Source organism: Talpa occidentalis, unplaced genomic scaffold (genome assembly GCF_014898055.3).
Source record: "Talpa occidentalis isolate TD23 unplaced genomic scaffold, MPIMG_talOcc4v2.1 talOcc4.4, whole genome shotgun sequence".
NCBI lineage: Eukaryota > Metazoa > Chordata > Mammalia > Eulipotyphla > Talpidae > Talpa > Talpa occidentalis.
In genome coordinates this window covers 12,030,814-12,057,259 of record NW_023604295.1, presented here as the reverse complement: position 1 = coordinate 12,057,259, position 26,446 = coordinate 12,030,814, and the positions used below count along the sequence as shown (strand labels likewise).

The 26,446-nt window shown below is 38.6% G+C and overlaps 1 protein-coding gene and 1 long non-coding RNA gene across 3 annotated transcripts in view; one reads left to right on the top strand and one right to left on the bottom strand.

The window, feature by feature from the left end:
• The window catches only part of LOC129146711 (uncharacterized), a 71,988-nt gene extending 69,104 nt beyond the window's left edge, over positions 1-2,884 (top strand). The window contains exons 2-3 of the long non-coding RNA XR_008553768.1: positions 777-868; positions 2,416-2,884. This is a non-coding gene — a long non-coding RNA (uncharacterized LOC129146711). The remainder of the gene's footprint in view (positions 1-776; positions 869-2,415) is intronic.
• CYYR1 (cysteine and tyrosine rich 1) overlaps positions 1-26,446 on the bottom strand; it is an 85,839-nt gene that overhangs the window by 29,044 nt on the left and 30,349 nt on the right. The window lies entirely within an intron of this gene.

Here is a 26,446-nt window from a genome sequence, read left to right as displayed (position 1 = left end):
GTTCATGATTTCAAAGATTGTTTCATCAATTTTGCCTCATGCAAGCCACAGAACATAAAAGAAACCCTTTAACAAGAATTCTGATTCGATTTTATAAGAAAAATAAGACAGTTTTTTCCAGAAGCAAATCAGCTAGCAAAAGTGCTATACGAAGCCTGCCTACAAAGAAAAATGGTCAGAGGGCCTTGAGCGCTGTTCCATAAATCTTGACCTTTATTTTTCCCTTCTGCTACTAGTGAAGAATTTGCTTCTTATATTATTCCCTAAGGGAAGTTCTAACACCACATGGTACTGAGAAATATAATTTGATCTTTTAATATTTTAAGTTCAAGTTATTAAAATGCCATGAGCCTGGTGAAGTGTGGTCAAGTCATATACCCAAACTGAGACCTATCTTGCCTCTGACAACAATATCATGATACTGTAAAACTAATTGCCTTTTCGGGATCAATCTATTTAAGATCAAGGCCCTTGAATGTTGTGTTTCAAAATTCCTAATAAACACACATTCTTTTCTCTACTAAGAAACAAGTGAAACACCAGTCCTTCAGGAGACCCAAGTGTAAATATCGATTTCCACTGAATTAAAAAGTCTGGATGGAATCTTAAATTGAGTTCCCATATTACATTTGGATCAGATATTTTCATTTGGCTTGAAATCTCAAGCAGTTAATTTGACCATTGGTTTTACAAGAGTTCCATCTTTTATATTTTATAAGCTCTCAAAAAAAAAAAAAGTGAGGAACATAACTCATGTATGTATTTGTCTGCTACAGATGGAGTGCCTAATCACCAGCCAGCAGAAGAAAGAAGAGGCTCCATCTTTCAGGGACACAGCAGAGGGCTGGAAGCCTGCTAAGGGCACACAGTAGGTCCTCAGTTAATCTCCAGAGATTGTGACTCAAAGCAAAATAACATATAATGAAACCAATTTTTACCATAGGCTAATTGAAATAATCGAGAGTTAGTTTCTGCAACACATGCCTGGCCACAAAAGCATTGCTACACTTCTAAATAAAGACCCCAAACACTTCTAATATTAAGTGTTAAGAAATAACTTGTATCCATTCATTCATACATTCATTTTCCCACCTTCTTTATCCAGGGCTGCAGGTTGTCAGAGTCCATCTCCGCAGCTCAGGGTGCAAGGCAGGACCCCCACCCCCAGCCAGAAGTCCACCCTTGCAGGGAGCAGCCACACTCAACACTCATTCAGACTGTGGTCATGTAGATACTCCGGTAACCTAGCATGTGCATCTTTGGGATGTGGGAAGAACTGGAGTATTTAATATTTAATTTTGTATTTTTTTTTTGATTGAAGTAATATTGGCTTATAATACAGTACAGGATTTAAGGAAAAGGTTCACACATCTTTTTCCAGAGAAAAACCATGCAGACTTGGGGACCACAGACAGACTCTCCACAGACAGCGGCCTGAGCCAGAAACCGATTTTGTTTTCCTCATCAACATTAGAACAAAAAAGTGCTGAATTAAGTGCCATTATTCAGGTACCTGCTGTACCCATCAGAAACCAAACCAGAACATTTCTACACTCTTCTCTTTCCTGCTGCTGCCTTCAGCCCAGGGGGAGCACCTTGAAACTAGGGGGCCTGATGGGTGGGAGCTGAGTGGGATTGGAAAGCAATGGACCACATCCCTCTCCCCAAAGACATGTGACCTGTTGGCCACTGTCCCCCATTCCACAATGGGGAGAAACTTTTGGTGAAGTCTGAAATGTTTGCTGACATCTTAGATGACACAGTTAACATTTCCAAAGGAGAGTGTTTTGAGACTTAGAAGAGTGAGTAGGAAAGTCACAGAGGAGACAATTTTTCAGCCACATGAGGGGGAGAACTTTCTGTAAAAAGGTTAGCAAGATGGAGTTGTGTGTTGCTTATCTATGTAGCATCAAGCTTGTTCAAGGTACTATTTAGATATTCAAAGAAAAGGACGGCATTTCCTCTAGGAATTCCTATAATTGACGTATTTCCTCAGAACAAAATCAATAAGGTGGTGAAAGGCCCTTTCTGAATAGATGCCCCCCCAATTCCCCAGTGCTAACTTTAGGAAGCGTAAATCATGGCGTGAGTATTAAAAGATGTTTTCTTTCCTTTGATCACTTCTTACAATTCTTAGAGAAAGTTTGTTTTTACAAAAATTGTATCTTCTTATTTTAAAATATTTAATTTTGTAGATTTTTTTTTTTTTTAATGGAAGTAACATTGGCTTATAATACCGTATAGGATTTTGGGGAAAAGTTTCACACGGCTTCAGCTGTGTTATCACACCACACCACTACAAACTTTCTGATGCCATTTGTTTTCTGAGCCAAGAGAGAGGTTGGCAACAGGGCACATACAAAAGATCCAGAACTGGAGCTGAAATTAAAAGAAGGTTTTTCTTTCTTTCTGCAGATGCTTCTCCTCCCCTTGGATTACCACTTAAACTCTGGTCTCATTTTCTTCATTTAACCAGTGGACATAATGGGTCCCAATTTCACTTTGTTATCCAGATGGAAGATCCCCACAGTTAGCCTGTATGAAAATACGACCAGTCACACCCACGTAGCTACCCCTCTGAAGCACTGCAAGAATTAATAATGGTCTGCAAAACACCCTGGGATCAAGAGTGCACCATGAGGGAGAGCTGACGGGGATGATTAAAGTGTCATGGATAAGTACATTTTAATGAATGTGGAAAAACTTATAGCACAGGCTCTTGGCTGGCTTGCTCGGGTGCCACAATGCCTGAGGGCAAAAAGGAATATTCATAATATTTCTGTAGAAAAATAAAAGCAATAACAAAAATTTGACAATCCAAGGGCATAAACACATTAATAGTGAAATATTCTTAGCACCCTAAAAAATCCATCAAAAACTTTAGAGCCCTGATTTATTCACTCAGGGTGTAACGAAATCAAACATATGCCTTGGAAATTTAGAACAGTTGCTGTGGAAGGCAAAGGACTGACGAGAGAGACTTAGAAATAAGACCAAGGCAAACAGGACCTTATTTTCTTCCCTAGTTCACCAAGAAAAATGGGTAGACTTTATTCACTGTGTATACATTTGGTAACTGCTTTTTCCCTTTTTTTTTTTTTTTTGGTCTTAGAAAAAGAGAAGGATGGACTTAGGCCTGTTACTTGCTTTGTAGGCTAGTCAGGCAGCAGATGAAAAGGCACAGCAAGTTTGACAAAATGAGTCAGTCACATTTATAGAACAATAAGGAGAAAAAGTTATCTATAAATTTAAAAATTTTAAAGAAAGTTAAACACATTTTTTTCCCTGCACACTCATTATTCCAGATTGCAAACCTTCCAGCAAGGGAGGACAGTGAAATTATTTTGAAATTTTCAATTTCCCTTTTTTTTTTGGACCTATCAGGGCGAGATATTACAGGGCCTGTCTTTTCTTTTAGAGCTCCAAATCCTTCAATACCTAAAACAGTTGTCGTACGTCTATTTATAGTGCATTTAACTTGAAATATATTTTCTATTTCATTGTTTGTTTCTGTGCCATAATAGGCCAGTGAGCTGTAGCTATGGCTAAAACTAAGAGCTTTTATTTAAATTTTCTTATTTTTTATACAATGTGGAACAAGTGGTTCTCTGCTCCTCTAGATGAATCTTTTTTTCTTTTTATTTCATATTCACCAATGGCTAGTTTAGTATTGTTGAAAGAGTTGTGTTCTGCCCCATAGATATGGTTGAGTATATTTGTTGTAGTCAAAAGTGTCTGTCTTATACTTGTCTCTGGAGGTAGATGGCATTAGGAAAAGTGGATGGAACCCATAATGGGCTTAAACTTACCCTTTTTTTCATAAGAGTCAATTATATTTATTTTTTAAATTGAAGTAACACTGTATTGTAACACTATGTAAGTTGCAGGTGTTCACGTTGAGAATCAACATATGTACATACTACATTAAGTTCATTATTAAAAATCTAAATCTATCACTAACCATATCTTTGAACACTGCTTTCCAATTTTCCCACCCACAAGGTTCAATTTTAGAATTTCACTGGCATCTACAAAAAATCCACATCTATTTTAATGTCATTAAAAGGACCCAGAGAAACTATCATAATGGAAAGAATATTTGGGGATTTCATTTATTTAGGATATTATTGAGATAACTTAGAGTTTGTTGTTGATTGCTGGGACAGACTCAACTACTGAAGTCTTGCCTTCCTTGACCCCATAGTTCACTCTTCAAAACAGAAAAATGTAATTTGAGATATATGATTAAAATTGAACCAAAATTATGTTTTAAGAATGATAAAATAAGCATTTCATTATATTAATGAAATAAAATATTATTATGCAATCCTGAATAAGTACAAAACCCCCATAATCTAATAATATATCTAAATATATACTCCCATCATTTATATGTATATTTCTTTCCATTTATATATCTATATATATATATATATATATACACACATACACATATATATACATGTCTACATTTTTATCACCTCATCTTATTTCTGTTCACTTTTGTATCCTGAGCAGTCTCTACTTGGAATTCTATTGCATGGAGACCACTCTAGAAGAATATTTTCTAGCATGGCCTCTTGGAGATTTAAAATGTTTAACAAGGAGTTGACACAAATCACCAGTTTGCTCCTGAGCAAGTAACATTTTTTTAGTCACAATAAAACATTTGTCTGGATATTACTGATCTAGGCAATAACAACTAAAATGTAGGATGCATAGGAGAAAACATATATACCTTCAAAAATATATCAAAATTTACAAACCTACTTAAAAAGGAGATAGGACCAAAAAAAAAAATTCTACACTTATTTTTTAAAATAGGAGAACTTAGCAGTTTCTTCCATATTGCTTATTTGTTCTAATATTTTGAAACTATTCTAAAAGGCTGATTGTCTGCTTTTTGGATCTATTATTTTTCTACTAATGTTTTCTGTAGCACAAAGGAGTTTTGAAGCAGCAAATTCAATAAAATGGCTTAAGAGCAACTATGAAAAAAAGTCAATGTTACAGGAGATAAAATGCAGATATGGGAATGCCTATCACAAAAGGAACAAACAACTAAATTAAAAGACAACCTACAAAGGAAGAGAAAATATTTACAAATCATGTATAAGGGTCTCACAACCAGGCTATATAAGGAATTCATACAACCCAACAACAACATAATCCGATTAAAAATGCACAAAAGACATGAATAGATATTTTTCCAAAATAGATATTTAAATTGCCAACAGGTACAAGAAAAGGAAATCAATGTCACTAATCTCTAGGGAAGTTCAACTCAAACTGCAATGAGATATCACCTCATACTTGTTATAATTACTAATTATATATATATGAAAAAAGAACACAAGAAATAACAAATGCTGGCAGGGATAAATAGGAAAGAAACCTTATGCACTGTTGGAGGCACTGTAAATTGATACAGTCACTATGGAAAAGGAATGGAAGTTCCTCAAAAAATTGAAGATAGAACAACCTGGTGTATTTCCAAAGGAAATGAAGTCAGTATGTCAAAGAGATATATTCACCCCCACGTTTATTAAAGCATTATTTGCAAGAGTCATGACACAGAAACAACCTAAGTCCACTGACAGATGAAGGGATAAAAAATCGTAAAATAGACACACCCACATACACACAAATGAAATACATTTAAAAAGTCAGAAAGCACAGTAAAGACTGACAATTGAACAATTTGGGACTATATTAAAATAATACAGGGAGCCTCCCTGGTAGTGCCAGGGGTTAAGTATCAGCACTATGACGCTATTGCATAGTGCAGCATGAGTTTGGTCCCCGGCCATGGAGCTACTCACACGGCATAACAGACCTCTCCTATCTCACCCAATGCTCCCCTCAGCAGCGTATTTCAGTAGATCTGCCTGTTCCGCTCCTCCTCTGTCTCTGGTGAATCCTCTCACACACACACCCCTCTGTACCCCAGCTCTTGTATGCATAAGTAAATAAAATAAATCTCTTAAAAAATAATACAGAAAAACAATGAAAAATAATAGAACTCGGTATCAAGTTAAGCCATTGTAAGTTTAAGAGTCTAATATGTTTAATAGTGTCCTAGGATCAAGAAAATACTAATATATGGTAAAGTGAGGGATATATATTTTGCATTTTTGAAAGATAGTTCAAGTATTTAAAACTGTCTATGCTTAAAAGAACAAAATAAGCTAGAAATCTTATGTGAATTAAAAAACAGCCAGAAGACAGAATGAGAAACAATGGGCCTTCTGCTAAACTTTTATGATTTTGACATAATTAATTACACATTATTTTTCACTGGATGCCTTGTGGTCTCTGAGATATGGTAAATATTTAGAATTAATATTCCCCCCAAAAGTTTTTATTCCTAAGTAGCAAACAAAGATGTGCTTTTACATAAGAATTTGGAAGTTGCTGGGGCATGGAACATTCTGGAAAGCTTAAGAAGGCGACTTGATAATAGACCTAAATTGTTGTCACTTTTTACAATACTGCCACATTTTGGCTGCTCAACCTCACCAAACTTCAGTTTTTTCCTTAAGTGCACATATTTATCGTACTGAACTCATAAGGCTGTTATGGGAATGGAATGCGTGTGCACGTAACCAGAGTGCCTGGGATATTATAAATGCTTAGTAATTATGAGCTATTATCATATCAAACTGACTTAGGTGAAATTAAGTCAAAATGATCACAAAGAGCTGAGACTGAGTTTATAAGGGCCTCACAGAACCACAAAATTAATCATGAACTGATATTTAAGAAAATGACAAGAAGTAATTGTGCATATAATGCCTTTCAAAGAACATATTTCAAAGAAACTAGGTTAATAGGAAGAAGAAGAAAAACAAAAGAGTTTCATTCAGTTTTTTACTGAGGTGTAATTTACATAAGCACAATTTATTAATATTAAGTGTGTTGCTTGATGAATTTTATGACTGTGTGCATACTCCATGTACCCACCATGTCACCAACACATCGAACTTCTCTGTTCTCAGTCATCTGCCTATGCAAGCATCATCCACACCCTAAAGGAGATGACTATTCTGTGGATGATGTGAGGCTTCCAATTCCCTTCCTAATCTAGAAAAATGTCCCTTGAGATATAGGAAGCCCTCACCCTCTCCTTCCATAGTCTTGACTCCTAACTCATTTTCTCTTCACTCATATTCTCTATCACTTTACCTCTAACCTATAGTCCTCCTCTTATCAACAAGACCCTCCTCTAAATAATCTACACTATGTAGAATATTCTTCAGACATGAAGAGCTATGAACTATCTGCTGAAATATAGGGGACTTGACCTTCATGATTATATTAATGATGTTTCACTGATTTTTAGACTCAACAATTTGACAAGTATTTTTTCTCCACCATCACTGTATGGTGCTTTTCTGACTCCTGGACCAAGGTGAAGTAAAGAGATGGAGAAATGAGCTGAAGGGGAACTGTAGGGGAGCTGTGTTCTTGAAATCAACTCCCAAAAGATGTTCTATTTCCAGTTTCAGAGGTTAGTTATGATGTAACAGCAAAAAGTCGGTGTTTTGGGGCTGAATCAACTGTTTCCATCATCAGGTTTCTGCGTGATGAATCTTACCTCACAGGGCTAACCTAGGTGCCCATGTCGTGAACCCTTCCTTTCTAGGGAAGAGAAACAGGCTAAAAAATGCATGATCTCTGTAGGCTCGCTACCAATCTAGGTGGGTGCCTGCTTGCCAAAATGACGCTGGACTTTCATTTAACCACCTGAAATTCTACAAGCAAAGAAAGCTCTTCGTGAGTAGACAATCAAGGTTTATAGTTGATAACAGAGAACGTGAAATTATCTCCAATGTAATCCTTTTCATAATGGTATTAGTGAGCTCTCAGCTCAGATTTTTCTACTTGCTACATGAAAATATGAAGTAATAATAATGCAACTTGGGGGAGAAAATCAAACAGCAGCTATGAAAAACCTCAGCTCACGGGTTGCTGTGATTTTTCGCTTGAGCCTGCTCCAGGGTTCATTTTACTTTCAACTTTAATATTCACACTCAATTTTGATACAAGACATATGACTCAATTCTGTACAATACCAACCCTGTAAGAACAGATGAGTCAGCCACCAGTTATAACAGCATCTCATTGCAGTATTCAACCAAACATGCCTTATGTTGACTAGAGCGGGGTTTCAAGTTGATGAGGCAAAAACAGCAATGTCCCATCTGAGAACATATGCTATCCTCAATAAGAAATAAAGACGACATATATAAATACTATCTAAATAATGTTTTGTCACTAAAATAGAATCCCTTATAAAATCAGGCATCTCCCTTTTCCCATTATTGATTATTAATTTAGAACAGCTGCTCGTAAATGAAATCTATTTTGACACAAGTTTCAGCATCCGGATCCTCCTATGAACCAAGAAATTAGAAGCTGATTTCCCTCAATGGGTTTCCCCTTCATAGCCAACGCACACAGTGCACAAGAAAATGAGGTTAGCCCTAAAAAGAATGGTAATCATTTAATAACAATGGTTGCGAAGCCAAAGAAGAATTGCAAAGATAAATCAATATGGAGCAATAAAGTGCCAGAAAAAGAACTCTGAGTAAGAACTAGTACAATATTAAAGTACTGCTTATTTTCAACTTGCCAAACAAACTGCTGAAAGAAATTAGTTTCCCCCTCACCAAGGAAAGGATAACATAGTGCTCTTTCTACCCACTGAGCCTCACAGGATGGGTGTCAAGATGCAGATATGACATCTTCTTAATTGTATTAACACCAGAAAAAGAGCCAGAATGACATTTCCAGTCATTAATTCATCAACAGGGACTGAACACCTACTATGTGTCTACTATGTGTCTGTTCTAGTACCTGCGCATTCCCAGCTGTCCTGTGGAGGTGACAGACGTTAAAGTCACAGTCACTATCCGGATAAAGTCACCTACGAGCGACCCTGGAGGCGAGGTAGACTTCACAAATGACAACATCAGCAGAGGCTGAAAGCAGTAGGAATTGGCCAGTTAGACAAGGTGAAAAAATATTCTAGCAGATGGCTGTGCAAAGTCACAGAGGTGTGAAATAGCTTATAATGTTTGGAAAACAACAAGCAGTTTTGTGTGGCTGCAGCAAAAGCTGTCATGTAGAACTGGCAACAGACATGGATGAAAACACAGACAGGAACTTGATGGAGGGGGATCTTTAAGACCAAAAAGTGTAACTCATTTCTTGCAGAGAGGAGAGCAACAGAACTAGATGTGAATTTTAGAAAGCTGCTACCCATAGCAGAACAGGCCTGAGGATCTCCTGAGGGGCTGTTGCAGCAATTTGCATAGGAGAGAATGCAGGCTAGATCTGAAATGGTCTTCAAGGAAGAGGTAAGAAAGGGCAGCCTTGAGAGGAATGCAGGAGAAAGAACTTTTAGAACATGTCACCATCTCTGGGTTTTCTGAATCGAGTTACAGAGGGAGAGGGGCTTTTCTAAACTGAGAAGGGACAGTGGGCACATGTTCTGGAGGAGATGGATGGGGCTGGAGAATGATTTAATATTTTAGCTACTGAGCCAAAGATGTCTTTTGGGCATTTCAGTGTAAATGACAAAGTAAACAATTTATGAGATCAATGCATTTATTTTGTCCTTGCCTCGCACACTCCCAGTGCTGGGCAGATGTTATATGAAATTATATCCAGCTATTTTAATGATGATCAGTGGAAGCACAGGGGATAGAGACACTTGCAAGGGTTTCATTGATGATAAGTGTTTCAAGTAGAGCACTGCAGCCTAAGGTTCCACTGGGAGCTTTAACTAGAAGTCCCAGTATCACTGATAAAATTTTCACGGTGTTCACACCACCAGCTTTGGTTGGGTGAGAATTACTCATGTATCCAAGGACACATGAGCAAAGCCAAGATTACACTAAAACATCACCCATGTAAACAACTGCTAGTGTCACGTAATTGCCATCAGTAAATAATCTTTTAAAAATATAAATCAAACCATATCACCACTGCACCACACCTCCCCATGACTTCTAATTATTCTTAGAGCGAAAGTGAAAGCCCTTATCTTAGCCCATAAGGCCCTCCAACATGTGCTGATCTCCTGATCTCTCTGACTCTTTCTCATTACCTTCCTCTTCCCAGTCACTGTATTCCGGTTACACTGGTCACTTTGCTGCTCCTGAAACATCAGATGCCTGGCAATTCCTTTTACTGGAAATGCATTTCTTACAGGTATCTGCATTGTTTTGAGGCACTGATCAAACGTTTTAAGTGAGTCCTTCCTTGAGCACTTGATTTAAAATCATGTCACCTAATCCTTAACCAATCCCTATCATTTTCTTCTGCTTTATTTTCTTCATAGCCCCAAAGAACATTTAAAAAAAAATTCTTAATGGGAGGTGATATGTACTTGGAGATAATGGTAAAGTAACAGTTGTAGAAAGAATCTATATGGGTGGCATTAGAATAGGTTGAGTTTTTCCTACTATAGCAATAAAACCCTGACTCTCAGTGGCATAACTGGGAATGTTTATTTCTTCCTCAAAGCCTGCTGACGTTGGGTGACTCACGAGGACAGCTCTCCTCCGTGCAGTGACTCAGTCATCCAGGCTCTTTGTATCTATGGTCTACTGTCTCAACATATGGTCTCCATGCTTGCCAACAAAGGGGAAGAAGCAGTTTTGCAATCTCCATTAGAGATTCTAACTCAACCAAGGCCAGAAGTGACTCACATCACTTACACTCATTATCCAATGATCAGAGCTTGTTACATGATCCCATTTAAGTAAAGGCTGGGAAGTGTGGTCTTCTAAATGTTCTAGAAGGAGAGGAGACCTGGATATTGGTGAGCATGCCTCAAGTCAACCACAGCAGCCAGATGCAGGATGATACAAAGGAGAGGACACAAGAGTGGGCTTCAGCAGGGCTAGTCATACGATCTGGCAGGACCACTCACCTGTGGGACCTTGAAAAATTTTGTTTCTTCTGGGACTCTGTTTTCAAAACCACAACATGGGAGAAATAATACATTTCCTGCTTATCTCAGAAAGATCTGTGAATCTTAAATACAAAAGCTTGTAAACAGAACTGCCAAATTTAGGTGACTGTTCAAAGGAAGGTACATAAATAATGCAATAAGCAGCACAGAAAAACCTGCCTGGATGTGATAAAATGAATTATACTATCTTGCATCAATATTGATAAAGTTATCTCATTGTTAGAGCCATAGAGAATGGTACCACTTCCAGACCTGCTGGCTCAACAGCTGTGATACTCAAGCAGTGCAGTAAGGAACTGAATCAGTACTGGTTTATTTTCTATGTATGTAGCAAGAAGACAATGGCAAGGAAATTCAAATGCATAACAAACATTAACGATTACCCAAAGCATGAGTACGCTGACTAGGAAGAGGCTTGTGTTCTCATTGCCTTCAGGTGTGAAAGAATCCAATATGGGGAGCTATTAGGCATCTCATGCTCTGTTGCTGGAAGCATCCTACTGGATCAACTGTTGGGCCACAAAGTCAACCATATGCTCCAAGAATTGAAGTGTATTTAGAACAAGGTGTAAAAGTTATGCTATTCACTAGATATCAGCTATTTTAAAAATCTCATTTGAATGTATTTAAGTTTATATCAAAATCTATTAATAACATTAGTTTTTATAAATTGGGGTAATTAATGAATGCATTTGTTATAAAAAAGATACTGAATTTATATGCACTAATTTTCTAAAAGGTGACTTTAGTCCCCTCAAGATTGTTGATAACAATATGTTAATGATGACAACGATTCCCATTTCTTAGTTTCCTGTGTTAAGTCTTGAAAATAACAAATCTAATCTTTTAAATACATTTTAATGAGACACACTTGAAGATGCGAGTTCTGCTATTAAAATATGCTTTGCTTTGGGCTCTCTGAAAAGTTCACTGGGACCCTACAGCATTGAGGTGACAGAGTACGAGTCACCTGACCCAGTTCTCTACAAAATTAGCAAGTTGTCCTTATGGAGAATTTCGCTTTTTTAAAATTTTATATATAATTTACATCATTCTTCCTTTTTGTACAATGTATGCTTTTTCCTCTCAGGTTTAGTCCCCACCACACATTCACCCATGATCTATCACCATAGTCCCTTGTGCTTGTCCCTTCCCTGTGTTGATGCCTCTCTCTCCCCTTCCACTGCAGAGTCTCTGATTTACAGCTGCCTGTTAATTTTGTTTTTTAATTTATTATAATTAGTTTTTCCCTGATCCCTTATTTGGTTCCCCTACATACCTCCTAAGTGAAGCCACCCAATATTTTTTCTTTTTCCTTCTGACTTATTTGACTGAGCATGATCCCTTCCCACTCCATCCATGTTGCTGCAAATGGCATGAGTTTATCTTTTTGATTGCTGAGTAATATTCCATTACATATATATACCACATCTTCTTGATCCAGTCATCTATTTTTGGGCATTTAGGTTGTTTCCATAGCTTACCTATTGTAAATAGTGCTGCAGTAAACACAGGGCTGGAGGTATCTTTTTGAATAAATGTTTTTGTGTCCTTTGGGTAGATTCCTAGAAGTGGAACTGCTGGGTCATATGGAAGCTCCATTTTCAGTTGTTTGAGGAACCTACACACAGCTTTCCATGGTGGTTGGGACAGTTTGCATTCCCACCAGCAGTGTAGGAGAGTTCCTTTTTCCCTATGGAGAATTTTTTTTTTTTTAATTTTTTTTTTAATTTATTTTTTTTTTAATATTAAATTTTATTTTCATATTCCCCCATACAATTGCAAACGCCCATTCTGACCCCAATCCCTCCCCTCCCGCCCCCCACCCCCAAAAAGTGTCTCTGGTTCATAGTTTTTTGTTGATTTTGATTTTCACTTTCTTATATTCATTTTCCTGGTCCCTTATTTAAGTTTTCTAGATTCCTGCTATGAGTGAGACCATCCGGTATTTTTCTTTTTCTTTTTGGCTTATTTCGCTGAGCATGATCCCTTCCAGCGCCATCCATGTTGCTGCAAATTGCATGTGTTTATCTTTTTTGAATGCTGAGTAATATTCCATGGTATATATGTACCACATCTTCTTGATCCAGTCATCTATTTTTGGGCATTTGGGTTGTTTCCAAAGCTTAGCTATTGTAAACAGTGCTGCTATAAACATAGGGGTGCAGGTGCTCTTTGGAATTGATGTTTCTGTGTCCTTTGGGTAAATACCTAGGAGTGGAATTGCTGGATCATATGGAAGCTCTATGTTTAGTAGGTCCAGAAATCTCCACACAGCTCTCCATAGTGGTTGGACCAGTTTGCACTCCCACCAACAGTGCAGAAGAGTTCCTTTTTCTCCACATCCTCGCCAACATTTGTTGTTGCTAGTTTTTTTAATATGTGCCATTCTCACTGGTGTGAGATGGTATCTCATGGTAGTTTTGATTTGCATTTCCCTGATTACAAGTGATGTTGAACATTTTTTCATATGTCTGTTGGCCATTTGCATTTCCTCTTCAGAGAAGTTTCTTTTTAGCTCTTCTGCCCATTTTTTGACTGGATTATTTTCTTTGTTGTTGTTGAGTCTCATCAGCTCTTTGCAGATTTTTGTGATCAGTCCTTTATCATTAGTGTTGGGTGCAAAAATGTTCTCCCAGTTGGTGGGGTTTCTCTTTGTTTTTGTTATTGTCTCTTTTGCTGTGCAGAAGCTCTTTAATTTGATGTAGTCCCAGCTGTTTATCTTTGTCTTCACTATCACTGCTTTGGGTGATGTGTCTGTAAAGATGTCTTTGATGTGCAAATCCCGTAGTGTTTCGCCTATATTTCCTTCTATGTATTTTATGGTTTCAGGTCTTATGTCTAGTTCTTTAATCCATTTTGAGTTGATTTTTGTGTATGGTGTGAGGTAGTGGTCAAGCTTCATTCTTTTGCATGTAGCGACCCAGTTTTCCCAGCACCATTTATTGAACAAACTTTCTTTGCTCCAATGCATAGTCTTTGCTCCTTTGTCAAAGATTAGTTGACCATAAATCTGTGGTTTTATTTCTGGATTTTCTATTCGATTCCATTGGTCTGTATATCTATTCTTGTTCCAATACCATGCAGTTTTGATGATTATGGCTTTGTAGTATAGTTTGAAGTCTGGGAGTGTGATGCCTCCATTTCCTTCTTTTTTTAGCAGTAGAGCTTTGGCTATTCGGGGTTTTTGGTGATTCCATATGAATTTCATCAATAATTGTTCTATTTCTTTGAAGAATGCCATTGAGATTTTGATTGGAATAGCATTGAATCTGTATATTGCTTTTGGTAGGATGGCCATTTTAATAATGTTTATTCTTCCAATCCATGAGCAGGGGATGTCTTTCCATTTCTTTGTGTCTTCTTCTATTTCTTTTAACAGTGCTTTATAGTTTTCTTTGTATAGGTCCTTTACCTCTTTTGTTAGATTTATTCCCAAATATTTGATTTTTTTGTTTCGATAATAAAAGGGGTGGTTTTTTGATTTCTTCTTCTTCAGATTTATTGTTTGTGTATAGGAAGGCTACTGACTTTTGCGTGTTGATTTTGTATCCTGCCACTTTACTGAATTGATTGATGAGTTGAATTAGTTTTTCTGTGGAGATTTTGGGGTTCTCTATGTATATTATCATATCATCTGCAAATAGTGATAGTTTGACTTCTTCTTTTCCTATTTGGATTCCTTGGATGTCTTTCTCTTGTCTTATTGCTCTGGCTAGGACTTCCAGTATTATATTGAAAAGCAGTGGTGAGAGTGGACATCCTTGTCTTGTTCCAGATCTTAATGGAATTGCTTTCAGCTTTTCACCATTGAGAATGATACTGGCTGTTGGCTTGTCATAGATGGCCTTTATGATGTTGAGGTATGTTCCTTGTATCCCAAGAATTTCAAGGGCTTTTATCATGAATGGGTGTTGCACTTTGTCGAAAGCTTTCTCAGCATCTATTGATATTATCATATGGTTTTTATATTTCTTTTTGTTGATGTGTTGGATAACGTTGATTGATTTTCGGATGTTAAACCATCCTTGTGCCCCTGGAATGAATCCAACTTGGTCGTGGTGAATTATCTTATGGATACATTGTTGGATTCTGATAGCTAAAATTTTATTGAGGATTTTTGCATCAGTGTTCATTAGGGAGATTGGCCTATAGTTTTCCTTTTTTGTGTTGTCCTTATTCGGTTTTGGTATTAGTGTAATATTGGCTTCATAGAACGTGTTTGGTATTGTCCCTTCCTTCTCAATTTTTTGGAAGAGTTTGTGAAGGATAGGCACTAATTCGTCTCTGAATGTTTGGTAGAATTCATTTGTAAATCCATCAGGTCCTGGGCTTTTGTTTTTGGGGAGGTTTTTGATTACCATTTCAATTTCGCTGCTTGTAATTGGTCTGTTTAGGTGTTCTATTTCTTCTTTATCTAGCTTTGGGTGATTGTAGAGTTGTAGGAATTTGTCCATCTCCTCTAGATTGTTGAACTTGTTTCCATATAACTGTTCATAGTAGTTACTGATTATTCTTTTGATTTCTGCTGTGTCCGTTGTGATTTCTCCTCTTTCATTGATGATCCTGTTTATTTGTGCTTTCTCCCTTTTTTCCTTTGTGAGCCTGGCTAGGGGTTTTATTTTTTCAAAGAACCAGCTCTTGGTTTCATTGATCTTTTGGATTGTTTTTTTAGTTTCAATTTCATTTATTTCTGCTTTGGTTTTTATTATTTCTTTTCTTCTACTGGTTTTGGGGTTTTTTTGTTGTTCTTTTTCTAGATCTTTGAGCTTCGAGATTAGGTTGTTTCTTTGAGTTCTTTCTTGTTTTTTGATGTGAGCTTCTATTGCTATATATTTTCCTCTTATTACTGCTTTTGCTGCATCCCATACATTTAGGATATTGGTGTCCTCCTTGTCGTTCAATTCAAAGAATTTTTTAATTTCTTCTTTGATCTCCTCATTAGTCCAGTGGACTTCCAGTAGTGTGGCTTTTAATCTTCATGAGGTAGGATAGTTCCTTGCCTTCTTTTTATGATTTATTTCTAGTTTGATGCCTTCGTGGTCAGAAAAGATGGTTGGTATGATTTCAATCTTGGTGTATCTGTTGATGTTTGTCTTGTGCCCCAGTATGTGATCGATCCTGGAGAATGATCCGTGTGCGCTTGAGAAAAATGTGTACTCCGTTTTTTTTGGGTTTAGTGTTCTATAGATGTCTGTTAAGCCCAAATGCTCTAGGTCCTTATTTAGAGCTTTAGTTTCTTTACTTATTTTTTGTCTTGTTGATCTATCCATTGTTGATAGTGGTGTGTTGAAGTCTCCCACTACGTATGTGTTTTCTCTGATGTCTGTTTTCAGAGAGGACAACAGTTGTCTGATATATTTTGGTGCTCTTTCGTTTGGTGAGTATATGTTAATGAGTGTTATTTCTTCTTGAAGTATTGTCCCCTTAATCATAATGTAGTGACCATTGGGGTCTCTTTTTATTTTTTTGAGTTTGAAGTCTGTTTTATCTGATATAAGTATAGCTGTTCCTGCTTTCTTTTTTGGCCCATTTGCTTGTAGGATTGTTTTCCATCCTTTGACTTTGAGCCTATTTTTATCTTTTGTAGCTAAATGTGTTTCCTGGAGACAGCAAAAGGTTGGGTTTTGTTTCTTAATCCAGGCTGCAACTCTGTGTCTTTTTATTGAAGAGTTTAGTTCATTTACATTTAGAGTTAATATTGATATGTTAGCATCTGTATTTGCCATTATGTTTGTCTTTCCTTTGATTTTATTTATTCTTTTAATAACTTTTTTTTTTTTTTGGTCTTCTTTCGTTGTTATTCGTCCCTTTGAGGTTCTGGCTTTAGGATTCCTTGTAGTATTTTTTGGAGTGGGGGTTTATTCGTAATGAAATTCCGGAGTTTCTCTTTGTCTGGGAAGGTCCATATTCTTTCTTCATGGAGGAAAGAGAGCTTTGCGGGATAGAGTATTCTTGGTTGGCATCTGTTTTCTTGGAGTCTGTTGACTATGTCCCTCCACTCTCTCCTTGCCCGTAGTGTTTCTTCAGAGAAGTCTGATGTCAGCCTGATTGGTTTTCCTTTGAATGTTATCTGTTTCTTTCCTCTTGTCAGCTTCATTATTTTTTCCTTGTCCTGGATTCTTGGGAGCTTTGCTATTATGTGTCTTGCTGTGTTTTTCCTTTCGTCGTGGAAGTTTGGTGTTCTTCTTGCTTCTTGTATATCAATTTTCAGCTCCTTCTTTGCATTTGGGAAGTTCTCTTCAATTATCTCCTGGAATATTTTCTCTGTTCCTACATCTCTCTCCTCTCCTTCTGGAATTCCTATAACTCTTATATTTCCTTTCCTCATGGAGTCAGATAGTTCCCGAAGTCTTTCTTCATTCTTTTTCCTTCGTACTTCTCTTTCCTTTTCTGTTTTGGTTCTTTTTATTTCTGTGTCTTCAAGAGAACTTATTCGTTCTTCCATTTCATCTATTCTGCTTTCCTTGCTTTTCCCGGAGTTCTTTAGTTCCTCCATTAATTCTTTGATCTCCTGCATTTCTTTTACTTCCCTCTTTAGGGACTCAATTTCATTCTTCTGACCATTGTTTTCCCTCTTTAGGGACTCAATTTCCTTCTTCTGATCTATCACTTTTTTAATCATGGCAATTTTAAATTCTCTTTCTGGAAGGCTCAGAAGTTCTTCCAAGTTGCTGTCGTTGCAATCTGGGGAGTGGTTTTCTTTTTGTGGTGTGCTTCTTTCCTGAGGAGTTGTTAGGTTGCGTGTGGTTCTTCTACTCCCTACTGTCTGTTTTCTAATTTGTCGTATGCGTTGGGACACTGTGTTGCTCGGACTGACTGACATCTTGGGTGAACTTCTCCGCTCCCCTCTGGCTCTTCCAGGAGCCATCTCTGTCTTTTGGGGGAGCTTTCTGCTGGTTTTAGGCAGTTTTTACTGAAGAAATGTCCCTGTTCTCAAATAGCGAAGCGGGATGCAGTCCCTGCGCCTCCGGTTTCAGGCACACTCTTCTGCGCACCCGGTCTGCCCCGGACGTGGGTGCCTGCTCCCTCTGTGGGCTCAGACTGCTGGTCGGAAGGGGCCTGGCGTGGAATAACTTCCCGGCTGGCCACTGGGTCCTCCAGAAGCCTTCTGCCCTTTTCAAGCAGTCTTAAGAAATTTCCTGTTTTATGGGGTGTTAGTGACTTTTTTTTCCTGGTCGCTAGGTGGCGCCAGAGATCTCTCCTATTGTCCTTGGGGGGCTGTTTTTCACCTCCCCCCACCCCGTGGGACAGGGAACAGAGCGGGAATGGTAGGGTACACCTCAACAGCTTTGGGGTGCTGTGTCTGCCTTGTGCCCCACCGTCGTGGAGAACCCACGCCCCGAATTTTCGTGCCCCGGGTCTCAGTTCAAAGCCCTCAGGTCCAGGACGCGGGCTGTAGCCCAGTTCAGTGGCGCGGGAATGGCGCCCTTTGCACCGCTCCCGTGCCTGGGTGCCTGGTTCCTGCTTACTCAGGGAGGGACCTTCACCTCAGTGAGGACCTCCGCGCGTCTCCCTGCAAGCCTAGGTCGTCTCCCCGCAAGCCTAGGTCGCAGGCGCGGGGACCTGGGCAGCCGCAATCCCGGTGTGCACTTGCTTTTCAAGCTCCCCGAGCGCGCCGCTTTCCCGCGCCAGCTTACCGGCAGCCCGGGCTGTGTGCGCGTCTCCCGGGGTCTTTGTTCTTCTCTAATGGCGCCCGGAGCCGTTCGCTCACCGCCGCGGCGGATCCTGCAGGGTTCGCCTCAGCTCCCGTTCACGGGGTGTGGTGGCTGCAATAGTTCCTTTCCGCTCACAGTCCCGCTTGCTGCGTTGTTTGTTCTTGTTGGTTGTTTTGGTTTGTTGTTTCCTCCTCTCTGCGGGTCGGAGAGTGCCGCCTCTGTGGGCGGGGGAGGGGAGCAGGGTTCTGCGCTTCCCTCCCTTCTGGTCCTCTTTTATGGCCACTTTCTTCTTCGGGCAGTTCGCTGGCGTCACCCGTTTATCTTCCGTGTCCCAGTTCTCACTGGGACCTGCCGCTTTTCCTCCCTATTCACTTTTTTTAATGGGAGATCTTACTCGCAGCGTCTCCTCGCCGCCATGTTGCTCCGCCCCCTCCGAGAATTTCTTAATAACATCACATGCCACTAAATAAAACAGCCTGACTGAGGTATGCATGACCTATAATAAGCTCTCTGAATTGTTTTTCCACCTATTTTGAAAATTGCTTGACAATTTTTCTTGCAGGTATGCTTCTAAGTTCTTTATTCTGATCCATGGGTATATGTGCCTAGCCTTTCACCAATACCACATTCTTTTGATATTGCAGCTCTGTAAATATTCTCCAAGTTGGGGAATGTGCTTCGTCCAACTTTATTCTTTCCAAAATTATTTTGGCTATTAATTACATATAAATTTCAGAATAAGCTTATTGAGATTTATCAAGCACCCTTCTGGGATGCCACTTATTATATGAGAAAGCTCATTCCATTTCCATACCTATGTCTGATAGAAAGGTACTTTCCCTACATTAAGCAGATTTTTATCTCTGTAGAACCTCCACCCATTGGTCTAGTCAGAAGATGTTTCTTGCTGCTAGTAGTAGTCATCTATATGCACATACTAAACATTAAAGAATCTTTACAGTTATTTAAAGATAATAAATGGATAGCTTGAAATATTAGTGATCATAGATCGGTCAGTATTTGGGCAACCTGATTTCTAATATTCATCATTTAAGTACTTTTTCCTTAATGGGCATTCAAGATTTTCTTAATGTATACATGTAATCACACACTTCCACAGGCTTTAGGGGAATTCCAGTCCTGTAACAACAGACTCCAGTTAGTGCTCTCAGGAAGCTTCTAGAGGCTATGGAGGTGGGTGGATAGGGAGGGTGTGTGTGACTCAGTTCTGTACAAAACAAAGCAAGAGCTTTGAAGGTCACTTGCTCACAACCTTTAACCTGAAGCAGGTGATAAGCTGCAGACCAATAATGCCTGATGAAGCCCCCCCACTCCCCAGTGATGCTCATTATAAGTAGCAAGTTTTCATTAGGCAGACCAGGCAACAGAGTCAAGAGTCAGAGGCACACAACGAGGGTGTGGAGTTTGGCAAGGAAACATAGAGACTTGGTGTTAGAATGATTGGGGTTTTAAGTAGATAACTGGGCACAAGAGAAACAATACTCAAGGTCAAGATAAACTACCACCGTGAAGGTGATCTGTGCTGAGTCCCCAGTATTGTCAAGGTGTCCTGAAATCACTCTTGCTTAGGTTTAGACTGAATTCTATGATATACAGTGCAGAGGTCTCAAAAGAAGATTAAATGGGCCTTGCAGTGGGGGAAAGCACACTGGGGAAAGGAAGAGAGGAGCTTGGCAGGGGTACAGGTGAGAGGGGGCTAACATGGTACCAACCATGTGTCAGGCCCTGTGACAGGTTCTCACCTAACAACTCATTTAACATGCACACAAGCGCTGTAAGGAAGCTGTATTACTGCACTTTATTTTATTTTTTTTAGAGCTTTTTTTTTTTTAAAGATTTATTTATTTATTTATACAAGCACTGGGTACAGTCAGAAGTGCGGGAGGGTGAGAGAATTCACCAGAGCCAGAGCGGGGAGCAGAACAGGCAGACTCACCAAATACACTGCTGAGGGGAGCAGTGGGCGTGGCAGGAGAGGTCTGTCGTGCCATGTGGGACCCTCGCCGGTGGCCAGGGATGGAACCAGCACTGCAGAGGCTGTGGGCAGCTTCACACCCCAGCACTTAACCGCTGTGCCACCAGGAGAGGCCCTACCCCAATTTATAGATTAGGAAACTGGGAATTAGAGAGGTTATTTGCAATTAATGAACCTTGAGATTTGAAGGTAGGTTTACATGAACCCAAAACAATCCCCCCATCTTGTCCACTGTAGAGGAAGCTATGACACATTTCCATATATATTTATAAATGAATAATGAAGGTAAGAAAATTATAAATGGATGATCTTTTTTTACAATGCAACATGGTAAGTGTGATATACTAATCTGTTTTCCCTATTTTTTTCCTCACAAGTTTAGTGGCTTTTGTCTCTTCTGTCTCTGGCCCACTGAAGTCACATGTTGGGGATATAGTGACCCCAAGCTGAGAGGCACAGGGTGCAATCCAAGAACATTCTGGTTGCTCTAGGCAGTCATGGTAAGCCTTTCACAAACTAGTCTAAAATTTCTTTTCTATGCTAATTTTGTTCAGACCTCTTGGGCTACTACTAGCTGTCTTCCAATCAATCCCTTCACACCCTTTCCTCTCTATGTTAGTTACCTACTCAGTAAAACAGTCCATGGTCTCTTTCTTGCTCCCATTGTAAGAGCATGTCTTTCTAGACCATTCTAATGGCTCTCTACTTGATCTGAAGAAACACTCATGTACAAACTGGAAACTTCAAGAACTTTAGCCTCTGTACACATCCTCTTATTCCCCACTGTGTTAGAGTGTTATTCACCCAATAAAGGTATCTAAAAATATACAAGTACTAAAGAATAATGCGTAAAAGAAATTCATTTTCTTCTTTATACGGGCAATTGTTTTTTTCCCCACAGAAATTTGTTTTAAATACTCAATCCTTTTTTCTAACTTTAGTTCTCCCCAGTTAACACCATCCTTTCTGATTACTGAAATTCTTCAGTATGAAGCAGTTTTATGAAATAGAAGAAGCTGGCATACTGAAGAGACGGTGGCTTTTTGCATTATACCATGTGCAAAGGCAATGTGACAATATGCCTCTAAAGATAACTTTTACCACCCATAGTATGTTATGGGTACGCAGACTGATTTTCAAAGTCTTTAATGAAATATTCTGATTTGCATTTGAGGATCATGTATCCTGCCAAGATGCTCCATTTAAATAACTGCATAATTTCTTTTACTACATAATTTACATCATTGTGACAGTCAGTTCACAAGAGCCCTTTGAAAACCAATTTGGATGAGTGGGCAAAACTTTTATATTTAGGCCATTTTCAAAGCATATTAAAAAAGACTTCTTCATATTTGATAAATATTAATGCCTTATTAATGGACAACCAGAGAGTATTAAATAATGAAAAATAATCTTGAGCTAGCAGTGACTATAAGAAAATTCACCATCGCAAAGCTAAAGATATCAAGTATATTCTGAAAACTGGTCCTTAAAAATATTGATCAACAAATATCAAACTGACAGAATCTGCTAGGTGATAAGTTCCCTTGTTTTGATAGGTTTACAGAGGCTTCTGAAAATATAATCAATTTTAACTATGTGTGTAAACAAACAACGGCAGCTGTGTATATTATATATGATAATGGTCAAATTTAAAGTCATTTATATTGGGCTACTAAATTATGTTATATATTTCAAGGGATATTTACTTCAAAATTCTTTGCTTAACTTAATATTAAAATTATTCCATAAGCTAGCAGTAATGAAAGGATTCTAGGGAATAATAAAAGAAATGTTTAGCCAGGATTTAAGAATTCACAAGGATAATCTATCCAATTATAACTTTGAGTACGATTAAGGCTAAAAATAATGTAGCTATCAATAAAGTGAATTACAAGGAAGAAATAGAATGCCCTATACTAGGATTATCTGAGTCCATTTCTCATAGAACCATTTTTTTTCTACTTTTCATGTTATCATACATAGTTTTATATGGTATTACTTCTAATCTTTCAAGTACTGCTGTCAGATAAATCTAATTATTTCTCAGAGTGACTTGAAACTGAAAGAAAAATGCAGCAGAAAAGTTTCTCATCCATTTCGATATATTTAGTTTATATAAAAATATTTTCCTCTTTTTTCTGTTGTTTAAGAGGAAAAGACCCAGAGGATCAGACATATTGTTAGAGATGGGTATGGGGGTGATTTGGGAGGGTAAGATATCCCCAAATCTGAAATAGCCTAAGGGGATTCTTCATTAAATCTCTAAGAGACCCCAAAGGGCTTCTACACAAGCACATCAGGTATTTCTTGGGGACTACAATGGACTGGATATTGGTGTCCCCTTAAGCTTCCTATGTTGAAATCCTAACCTCTGATGTGATATATTTGGAGGTGCGGGGGCCTTTGAGAAATAATTAGTTTTAGATAAGGTCACAGTGTAACACCCATGTTGGAATTAGTGTCCTTGTAAAATGAGACCAGAGAGCCTGCTGTCTGCTCTGCCCCCACCTTGCGAGCAAGAATGCAGTTGTCTGTAAAGCAGGGAGAGGCCTTAACCAAGAACCTGACCTTGGTCATGCTCAGTGATCTTGGACTTCCCAGTCTGAAGAACTGTGAGAAATAAATACTGGTGTTCAAATCACCCAGTCCAAGTCATTCTGCCTTGGCAACCCAAACAGACTGTGACTTCAAAGCACACCAGTATTCCTCTCATGTGGCCTTGAGGTCTTGGCCCACAACATCAATGAAGATTTGTGCCTCAGGGACTGACGCACGTAGTCATGCCAAACTTTTAACAAGGAAGAGTTGCTTTCAAATCTGGGTGGGGCCAAATCTGAGCATTTGGAAGGACAATCCTGGGACAGGGCTACACATTACAACCACTGAGGGCCCAAACTGACACCCTTGCTCTAGGTGGCCAGGATATTAACTTCTTGAACCTTTGGCTTTAATCTCATTTGTGCAAAAATAGACCTCCTGTTCCTTTGTTTCTTGCAGCACTCCATTTCATGATGCTCATGGAGACCAGTTTGAAATGACTTTATATGCATACAATATAAATCTAGTGAACTAGATGTAACACTGGCCTAAGGTTTGCTGCTGGAGAAATGCTCAGGTACTGTCTTAATTCTTACATTTTGTAGACAATGTTTGGTACACTGAATGGACACTGAATTCAACAATCAATTCTAATAAAAACCAGCAGCACTAACTAATGTGAAACATTCAAATTCACATCAATAAACATTATCAATAACAGAACCCCTTCAATATGTTCTAATTTGACTGATCTTGTATTGCCATCTAATTTTTTATATATCTTTAGAATGTCTGATACACCACTCCCCTATTGAACTCTAGAAAGCATCTCATTTCAAAAAGAATGATCAATAAAATGTTTTATTGGATCCTGGATACATTCCAATGGAATGCATTCCTGCAATACATTCCAATATATCAACCCAGAGCTCATCTGTGACACAGCCTTTGAGTCTGAGGCAGGGCCGTCATATTTCAAAGAAGAAAATATGAAGAGACAGGATCAAACATTTGCACATGCTTTGGAAGAAATTCATTTATTTAGTAGACTATGGTAGCATCTATATCCAACCCCCTTCCCTCTCTTCCTTGTTTGCTGTTTTTTTTCCATCAGGAAAGGAATGGTGGTAACACACATTGAAAAGGTTATTCTGTCATCATTGCACAAATGAATTCTATCTGGAGCAAGAATTTAGCAACAGTTTTACATGATGTGTTATTCTGTGTGCTAGTCTGTCAAAACTATATGCCCTCCAGAACAAAGATTTTACCTCTGATTATTAGCACATTTAAACAGAGCACAATATCAGACACTTAGACTATGAGAATAGTAACAAAGGCCACTGAGCAATATTCCCAGCATGGTGAAGATGTGTCTATTGTTCTTTCAAAGCTTACAGCGGCTACTTTCACCCAGTGTTCATCTATTCTGAATGTGTTTTAGTGCACCCAGAGTACAGATTGGGGGTTATCAGAGGCAATGAGTGGGTGAAAAGGGTAAAGGTGATCAAAAGGTAGAAGCTTCCAGTTATAAAATAAGCCCTGGGGTGTCATGTATAGCATGGTATCTATGTTTCTAATACTGTACTGCATGTTTGAATGCTGCTAAGAAAGTAGATCTTAAAAGTCATCACAAGGAAAAAAAAAATGTAATGACTGTGTGGTGAAATTAACTAGATTTATGGTGATCATTTTTGCAATAAATACAAATATTGAACCATGTATATATGAGGTTAATTTAATGTTCTATGTCAATGATATTTCAATAGAAAAAGATTTACTGAATTTGATTTTAAAAAAGCTATAAGATATATAGAAACTGTTTGGTATACTAGGACTGAGGAAGAGGATCCAAGGAAGACTAACCAGGAAGGCGTTCCTTGCTGGAGGTTAGGTTCAGCCACTGGTTAGCAGAGAAGTTCTGGGGTTCAGCAGATGTGACCCGTGGTCACTGGAGCCTCCCTTCATGGGGCAGAGCAATAAGAGAGACTTACCTGGGCCTGGAGAGGGGGCAGCTCAGAGGGAGTTCCATAGGATAGAAGTAGGCTGCATGGACATCGCTAGAGGGAATGGTGGTTTGGTGGGAGTGTTACAGGGACACCCCAATGTGAAATGGGGTGGCCTGAGTGTGGGTCCTCACCCACATGCTTGAAAGGGACTTAAAATGCGACACAACTTCAGGCACACATGAAAAGGTTAATAAAGGATTTATTTACAAAAAGGGGAAAATGAAGAAAGGAATGACTCAGGGAGAAAGAGAGAGAGGTATTGGTGAGTGTGTCCTACCAGTTCTGCTGAGCTGGAACCCCAATAGCAGGCTGAAAGCCTGCAAAAAAGCAAGCACCCCCCAACGCCCACATGTCTGGTTAGCTGCTTAACTCCACCCTCAGTTCCCAGCAAGCATCCCTTCAGTGGTGATGACATTATGGGATTTGTAGTCCTTGGTGACCTGGGTCTCTTTGGCCTGTGGTGGGGTCCATAAAATCTGTTTGGGGAGTTTGTTCAGGACATCCTTCCCCGCAACAGGACTGGCCTGTGTGCCTGTTTGGGTAAGGGCCTTAGCAAGGTCTTTGTAGGGTGATGTCAGAGCTTAATTCCCCTGCTGAAAGGACCAGGAAAGGTTTGAGTCTCCAGAAAAAAATTATTTTGTGATATTCCACAAAGTCAGAGGTAACAAAGGTTAAGGCATTACATTATTACATTTTGAAGAAAGTTCAAAGGAGAGAACTGTTTTATAAAAATATCATATGGATATTTTAAGAAATAACCCCTTGAAATAATATTTCAAGCAATTCTATAAAGAAAAAACTAAAGGAAAAAACTCAGCAATAGTCAGATGAGTGAAAATCTAGAAATGTACTGGTAGAAATCTGGTCAACTGTCAATCAAAAAGAAGCAGACATCACTACAGTGAAACTATTGTGACAGACTAGAAACAAAAATATTTATCTTACACCCAAATATTAACATTTTGCTTTTAGTTTTAACTTCTACTTTCAGCTCACAAGGTTTGCATTTAAAAAATTATTGGTTTCATTTTAGGAATTCTGGTTAAATATTATTTTCCAAGAAAAATTGTTGATAAAATTTTAGAAAGACTTTAAAATGGGGAAAAAGTGAAACATAAAATTAAGTTCAAGCTGCTGGGATGGTCGCATTATTTATATACTCACAGAGAAGCAATTTCCTGATCGGAAATCAATTTGACCCACTGTTATCGAGGACCTGGTTTTATATTATATGTGACGAGGAGAAAATGTGCAAGAA